The sequence below is a fragment of the Trifolium pratense genome, linkage group LG2 (genome assembly GCF_020283565.1).
Source record: "Trifolium pratense cultivar HEN17-A07 linkage group LG2, ARS_RC_1.1, whole genome shotgun sequence".
Classification (NCBI taxonomy): Eukaryota; Viridiplantae; Streptophyta; class Magnoliopsida; order Fabales; family Fabaceae; genus Trifolium; species Trifolium pratense.
The window spans coordinates 51,491,643-51,501,023 of record NC_060060.1 but is presented as its reverse complement, the minus strand read 5'-3'; the positions used below and the strand labels follow the sequence as shown (position 1 = coordinate 51,501,023).

Genomic DNA, 9,381 nt, shown 5'->3' with positions numbered 1-9,381 from the left:
TTTAATTACATAAATTTATATGTTGTTTATTATTGTGATTAGGTCCAATTTTTACAACAATATACACATTTAATTTAAATAAAACAACAACAAATAAAGACTCTATGAACTCTTCCTCGTGTCACAATCAGAGCAGAGCTTTCACCAACAACGCGAACACCAACAAACATACAACCTGAGAACCTGAACCCCCAACGGTTCAGCACAAACACAAAACAGAGGTTAGATAACATAATTATTAAAAGTGACTGAATATAACGCATATCAGACACTGAATAAAATAAATACAATTGAGTAAATTCAACTCATACAATCACCACATATACAGACATGTATAGATCTACTCAGAAATATATCGGACTTATATCAAATATATTCAGACATGTGTCAGACATGCTCAGACATGTATTAGACATATTCATTTATCAATTACTCGTCACATTTGAGAAGTACAAACTCTCGAACAAAGAAATGAAATACACAATGTCGAGTAACATTTAAGAATGTCACGTAATACCTAACGCATTCTAATGTCACGTAGATATGATGTCACCTAGACATATCTATATGCATGTGGTACCAATTCATCATAATCTTGGATAACTTAACCCAAGTGTTTTAGATCATCGTCTCTAAAACATTCTAGATCATCGTCTCTAGAATAACAGTAAACTAGATCATCGTCTCTAGGATACTCATCAATAGACACAACTTATGAATGCATGAAATGTGCATATACCAAATATATGGTTTTATCTCAACTATAACATCAACACAATAAGGATAATACAATCCAAATATTCTAAATCATCGTCTTTAGAATACCTTCACTCATGATAAATCATCATTTATCATCATCAATAAATCAATATCATAAATCAACATCATAATCAATAACATTATGAATCGTCACTAATACATCATCACGTAATCACACTAATCTTCAATAAGATTTATTTATCAATAATTTACCAATCTAATCATAATACATCATCATTTATCAACATCATGATTATCATCATCTATCAACAACCTAATCATCATCATTAATCAACAACATATTCATTTACAAGACACTAAAGTCTCACACCATCAAGGGTTCACCAATTTCAATTAATTAAGCATACGAAAGTTATTTTAAATTAAACTAATGCCAAAAATATAGGCAACATCATTATACAAGCATAATCTCAGAAAATGGACTCCGGAATCGAAATCTACGCGAAAAACTGAGCAAAATAAGTTCCGACCAAAAAAGTAGACAAAAAGTCAACGGTTACGAGTCAACAGGTAGCGTCGGTCATAGCGTCGGCCTATTTTCGACGCAAAGCTGCAGAATTGCAGAAAAACACGTTTTGAATACGGGATTGTTCAAAAATCACTTATTCTTCACATATAAGCACCTATTTCGACCCAAAATTCATTACCAATATATACTATGATCATACATACTTAAAATCACTTAAAAACAACTTAATCATCATGTATAATCACTTATTTCATGGATTTAAGCTCAAAATCACAAATCCAATTAAAATCATCATACAACAACATCAAACATCAAAGTGAGTATTTTTATCATATTAAAACACTCAATAATCATGATAGAACAAGTAGAATCATGAATCAACACACAAAAGTTATTAATAAACACATTCCCAAATCTCACATACAAACCCCCAATTGAGATGGTGAGAGTTTGGGCTAGAGAAAATGATTTTCTCTCCTCTCATAAATTCATCTCCAATAATTATGTTACTATCCTCTTACCTTAATAAGTTGAAATCTCTAATCCCTCTCTTGAGCTTCTTCTAATCTCCTAGACTTTTCTTCTCTTTTCTTTCTTTCTTTCTCTTTTCTTTCTTTCTCCCAAAGCCTCCTTCTTTCCCTGTTCTATGTTTCAAGAGAAATTGAATTCTCTTACTAATTCTTTCCTTTTATACTAGGTTTTTACTAGTTACTCCCTACACCCCCTCTTTACTCAACTCACCCCCCAACACCTCTTAGGCTCAATGCTCATTTTAGTCTAATTACTTAATTTCTACTCATTAATTATATTGACTCTAATTTAGTCTACAACTCTCAACTATTTAATATCTATTATGATTATAATATCCTCCATAATAAAATACACACAATTAAATTAATAAATGACCTATTAATAAAATCGGGATGTTACAACTCTCCCCCACTTAAAGAATTTTCGCCCTCGAAAATTGTCCGACTAAAACAAACCGCATAAGACCACCTTCATTCAATTCTCCAATAAAATATCCAAAACTCTATACACTACTAAAGTTTGACAAAATTAGTCTTATCCAATCAACACAATTTTCGTCTACTTATTAATAAGAGATCAAGGACGGCCAATTCCTCAATTTGTCAATAAATAGCCAATAATAATGATGATGGCATAAACCATCTTTACCAAACTACAATAGTGCTTTCATAAGCACAAAACATCCGAAAGGTAACATTCCACAACAAGTACCACTCAATCCATTTCACTCCGAAAATATCTCATCTATGTTGATAACTTTCACAACTTTACAAGTTTCCACAAGTTCCTTCTTTTTCCTTTTAGTCTCTTAGTTCCTTTTAGTCTCTTAGTTCCTTTTAATCTGAATATGTTCAATTCTTATCCAAACCACAGTCTTAAGTTTTTCAGCACAACATCTAGTTCTAAATCCCACTAATAAACATCGAAACTACGTCGTTAACAATACGATTATTCCTTTCACACCAAACTCAATTTCTTAAGTCGAACTACAACACCATTACCTTGTTTCCAAATCATTACTTCACGTTCATCTCTCATCACAGTTTCCAATATCACTTCTTTTGTCGAGATACTAATATCCAAACATCTCTTAAGTTGTATTACTTAAATATTGTTCAACTACTCACGATTACAATATCCGAAATCCTTTATTTTCTCATCACATACTACACTTTACTCTACACATTTCTTCATTATTCCAAACATAATGAATTTGATCTTACTAATCTCCACCGATTTTCTCATACTTCATCCTCTCTTCTTACTTAACAACAATGACGCTCTTCATGGCAAAACAATCGATCCGACAAACTTCTTCTCCAACGGTCTTCTAACTGTTCTTACAAATCATCTAACTCCGAAATGGACAACACCAACACATGAACGCTCTCCTTCGGACATCTCTATCTATCTTATTCTTCTACACTTAAACATCTCAAAGGAATTTAACCTTCTCCCCCACTTATCTCAAACCCACTTATAACTCCTATTGTAATTCTCAACTCTCATACCTAACTGGAGACTTCTACGGTTCTCTAACTAGCTCCCACGAAAGAAACTAGTATCGACAATGTTTACACACATGTCGCATACAATGGGTAAACTACGAAATACAAAACATGAACATCTATATAAAATTGCACAAAAGCAAAACATAGCATTTCACATAGACATTCAAGAAACATATATCTTCTCTAAATCTCAAAATTGAGAATCAAATCAATACAAGAAAAGATAAATATTTCATAGCAATGAATTTTAAAAATTCAACAATTCATATTCACATAAGCATAGAATATATCTATCTTAACATGATAACTAACATGACAAAATAAAATAGTCAACTTGTGCAACACATTTATCAAATTCATCTTATAGAAAATAGCATAGTTATTCACTATAACTTACAAATAACCAAAAGCACAAGTCAACTAGCAATAATCTAGCACATATCATATAGAACAAAACATATATGTCAAACATATCCTAGAATCCACTTAACCATACTATTAATATTCTACTCTTCTTACTTTCATGAAAATTTAGTTTCACATACTCAAATAAAATAATTTAGATTTTCAACAAGATTCACATCATCAGAAATTAATACTAGTTATAAAATTATCTCATGTCATAAAGAGCTACACATAAAAGCATACATGTAGACATACATAAGAATTCACGTAAACTCTAGTATAAATAGTTAAATTAAACTATTCATCCCTTTAACATATTCAAATCATGTATGAATTCATGTAGCATAAAGTAAATTCTAATATTCTACACAATTTCAATTAACAACGAAACAATTATCATCTTCACATTTAATTTAATCACAAGAAACGCAAATAAGACAATAAATCTTATACGCAATCAACTAGAATAAAACATCACATATTATTCAAGTATTAACAAATAGCACTTAAGACAATCATCATTTTAGCATTCAATCATGAAACAAGAATTATAGATGCTAAGGTCAATACCAATTAAAACATAAGTCTCGAGTATCAAATAAAACAACACGCTAACAAAAGAACTAGCAACAAAATTTATGAAACTATTCACACATTCGCAAAACAATTAAATAGTGACTAATGTGCAAGTGTAACTACAAAAATTAATTCACAAGAAATCATAACAGTTACACAGACACGACTGACATCGCGCTCACTCGGTCTGACTGCACAGACCTGCTCTGACTGACACATAACCCACACAGTCCGAAGACAACGGGGCTCTGATACCACTTTGTAACCACCCTAACCCAATATTCAATTTATCTTAATAAAAGAATGTTTGTTTAAAAACTATGCAACGGATAAAAAGTTTTAAAACTCGAAGTCGAAATGAATTATGAAATATTGGCTCAAGGTGTTACATTCTTCATTACAAAAAAAAAACACTACTAATAACATTGAGTAGTAAATATCACTTGTGCAAAATTCCTTTTATACAATATACACATTTAATTTAAATAAAACAACAACAAATAAAGACTCTATGAACTCTTCCTCGTGTCACAATCAGAGCAGAGCTTTCACCAACAACGCGAACACCAACAAACATACAACCTGAGAACCTGAACCCCCAACGGTTCAGCACAAACACAAAACAGAGGTTAGATAACATAATTATTAAAAGTGACTGAATATAACGCATATCAGACACTGAATAAAATAAATACAATTGAGTAAATTCAACTCATACAATCACCACATATACAGACATGTATAGATCTACTCAGAAATATATCGGACTTATATCAAATATATTCAGACATGTGTCAGACATGCTCAGACATGTATTAGACATATTCATTTATCAATTACTCGTCACATTTGAGAAGTACAAACTCTCGAACAAAGAAATGAAATACACAATGTCGAGTAACATTTAAGAATGTCACGTAATACCTAACGCATTCTAATGTCACGTAGATATGATGTCACCTAGACATATCTATATGCATGTGGTACCAATTCATCATAATCTTGGATAACTTAACCCAAGTGTTTTAGATCATCGTCTCTAAAACATTCTAGATCATCGTCTCTAGAATAACAGTAAACTAGATCATCGTCTCTAGGATACTCATCAATAGACACAACTTATGAATGCATGAAATGTGCATATACCAAATATATGGTTTTATCTCAACTATAACATCAACACAATAAGGATAATACAATCCAAATATTCTAAATCATCGTCTTTAGAATACCTTCACTCATGATAAATCATCATTTATCATCATCAATAAATCAATATCATAAATCAACATCATAATCAATAACATTATGAATCGTCACTAATACATCATCACGTAATCACACTAATCTTCAATAAGATTTATTTATCAATAATTTACCAATCTAATCATAATACATCATCATTTATCAACATCATGATTATCATCATCTATCAACAACCTAATCATCATCATTAATCAACAACATATTCATTTACAAGACACTAAAGTCTCACACCATCAAGGGTTCACCAATTTCAATTAATTAAGCATACGAAAGTTATTTTAAATTAAACTAATGCCAAAAATATAGGCAACATCATTATACAAGCATAATCTCAGAAAATGGACTCCGGAATCGAAATCTACGCGAAAAACTGAGCAAAATAAGTTCCGACCAAAAAAGTAGACAAAAAGTCAACGGTTACGAGTCAACAGGTAGCGTCGGTCATAGCGTCGGCCTATTTTCGACGCAAAGCTGCAGAATTGCAGAAAAACACGTTTTGAATACGGGATTGTTCAAAAATCACTTATTCTTCACATATAAGCACCTATTTCGACCCAAAATTCATTACCAATATATACTATGATCATACATACTTAAAATCACTTAAAAACAACTTAATCATCATGTATAATCACTTATTTCATGGATTTAAGCTCAAAATCACAAATCCAATTAAAATCATCATACAACAACATCAAACATCAAAGTGAGTATTTTTATCATATTAAAACACTCAATAATCATGATAGAACAAGTAGAATCATGAATCAACACACAAAAGTTATTAATAAACACATTCCCAAATCTCACATACAAACCCCCAATTGAGATGGTGAGAGTTTGGGCTAGAGAAAATGATTTTCTCTCCTCTCATAAATTCATCTCCAATAATTATGTTACTATCCTCTTACCTTAATAAGTTGAAATCTCTAATCCCTCTCTTGAGCTTCTTCTAATCTCCTAGACTTTTCTTCTCTTTTCTTTCTTTCTTTCTCTTTTCTTTCTTTCTCCCAAAGCCTCCTTCTTTCCCTGTTCTATGTTTCAAGAGAAATTGAATTCTCTTACTAATTCTTTCCTTTTATACTAGGTTTTTACTAGTTACTCCCTACACCCCCTCTTTACTCAACTCACCCCCCAACACCTCTTAGGCTCAATGCTCATTTTAGTCTAATTACTTAATTTCTACTCATTAATTATATTGACTCTAATTTAGTCTACAACTCTCAACTATTTAATATCTATTATGATTATAATATCCTCCATAATAAAATACACACAATTAAATTAATAAATGACCTATTAATAAAATCGGGATGTTACAAATACTCCACTCTCCGTTCACAACTCACATGTTCATATATTTGTTCTTGTATTTTCATAAAAAAAAAGGTCATTATGCAAAAATTAATCTAACGGTTAATATATTTGTTCTTAATCGTCATCTCTCTCCTTTAGACATTTGTTTTCTTCAGGAGTATTTTATCTCATGTCCCCGTGTGAAAAAATTTCACATTTGAGAAGCAAAATGGGGCGATTTTAATTTTAATATTATTTATTTAAAAGTAATGAACAGTAGAATTGTTTGTCATTTGCTTGACACAAAAAAAATTATATAATTTTTTTAAGCATATCTCATTTGTTAATGTGCAAATTTTAAAAAATGTATCTATTTGTTTTTATTTTTATTTGTTTATTTTACAGTGATGTATGGAGAATATATAAAAATAAAGTAATACATGATATTATTGTTTTTAATTCTTTTTTTTATATATAAAATCATTGTTACTTTCTCTGCTTTCAATTGATATCGTATTTTTTATATAATAAAATCTACAAATGTATGTCTCACCCCGTGTAAGTTATTTTTTGCTTAATACCTCCATGTAGGTTTTTTTTATCAATACCCCCGTATTTTAATATTTTGTTTGGTACAAATCACTATGTATTTTTTTTATTATAAAAACCACGTTAAGGTAAACCATAATTAATAGAATAATAAAATGAAATAGAAAAATAATCTATGAAGTCAATTACTTCATTCCTTTTATATTTCAGACAATGACACCTTTTTGGCTTTTTCTCTACTTGATAAGTATGAAGTTTAAGAATAATTTTTTTTAAGCATATCAATTTCTCAATTCCACATTTTTCTCAATTCCACATTTGTTAAATATCACATGAAAAATTAGACAAATAAAAAAATAATGAGTAAAAAAATAGAGTACAACATTTATTTATAAATAATAGTAAAAAAAACATTTATAAGCATGATTTAAATCCAATAAAAAATAATATGAACAACAATTCTCTTTTAATAAGTAAACATATGATTAAAAAAATGACAATAAAATATAAAAAATATAAATAAATACTTAAAACTCTAACATCAATTGATAATACTTAATCCTAATTTGAATAACAAACAATGTTGTTCTTCCGTATATGGACCTGCAAATAAAGAATTATAACTCAAAATTAGTACAATTTTCTGATTGTAGAATTAAACTTGAATATTTTATCCACTCCTCTGTTCTCAATCCACATGTTATTTATCCCTCGTAGTCATCTTCATCAGTCTCTGCAAGAATCTCGTTGATCATCATATAAAAAAATTAGATTATTATTATATATGATTAAGGTTAAAGTCAATTAGTTGAGATATTAGTTTTTCTAAATTTAATTTTAGTTTTTCTATTCTTATTTTTAGTTAATGTATTTTTTGTTAAGTAATATATAATAACTAAAATTTCAACTTTTTAATGTAAATAAGTAAGTGTATCAGAGTTTACACTAAAAACAAATGTAACTATAAAAAAAATGCACTATTATTAATATGAGTGTAAATATAAGTCCCAGTCAAAAATAAATAAATTAGAAGATTCTAATCAAAACATAATTTGTATAATTAAAATATATATTATATTATAAAATTAATTATGTAAAATAAAAATACAAATATCTATCCGAAGTACAAAATAAACAATTTGTGCCCGTACCAAAAATGTCTAACATTCTTCAATTGATGGAATAATTTTTATATATAATATATCTTATGTAACCTTACAATTTCAATTAAGCTTATATAAGAAAACATCAAGTTGTCTGTCATTCTTCAATTGATGGAAAAGAATTTTTTTACACAATTGATGGAACAGTTTGAAAACTAAAATATCAAATAATTAAGAAATAAAAAAAATTCAAAGCCATAAATCGAATCACAAATAAATATATTTCAAACAGCGAATATAAAAATGCAATAACTTGTTGTTCTTTTTTTTTTTGACAAAGTAAAATACAATAGTTTTACAATTTAATATCAAATAACATAGGAAAGCTTGTAGAGTGCGGACTGCCAAATATATAATCAGATTAAAAAATGTCCCAGAAAAAGAAAATATTGCACCATCTGTGATTCTGGGCACAAGTTAATGCAGTTTTGTCTTTTTGTTTTTATCCTCCAAATTAAAGTTTCATCAAACTTAAAGATTAGATCCTGTTGAAAAATAAAATAGGCTGTCCAATAGACCAAATACCGGTTGTAAAAACAAAACACAAAAAATAATGATAAAAAAAAAATTAACTTCGATTGCAATATACAAATAGTAAGAAACCTCAAACCTGAAAAGATCAAATAATCAAAGGAAAGAAATAACTAAGAAACCTGTAAAATGGGAAAAAATAATAAATTAAAGAAAAGAGTTAGAGTGAAACAACAGGAAAAAAAAACTATTCAAACAATAAACTAAAAAGAAACCTCAAAACCTGAAAAGATCAAATAATCAAATGAAAAAAATAATCATATAAAAAACCTGTAAAATTAGGAAAAAATTACAAATTAAATGA

General features: G+C 28.9%; 1 long non-coding RNA gene across 1 annotated transcript; it reads right to left on the bottom strand.

Annotated features, from left to right (window-relative positions):
- LOC123910208 lies at positions 1–6,853 on the bottom strand. Its single transcript, XR_006810155.1, has 3 exons — positions 6,450–6,853; positions 1,771–4,862; positions 1–183 (listed from the first exon to the last, which is right to left on the bottom strand). It is a non-coding gene; the product is annotated as an uncharacterized LOC123910208 (long non-coding RNA).
- Positions 6,854–9,381: the final 2,528 nt, after the last annotated feature.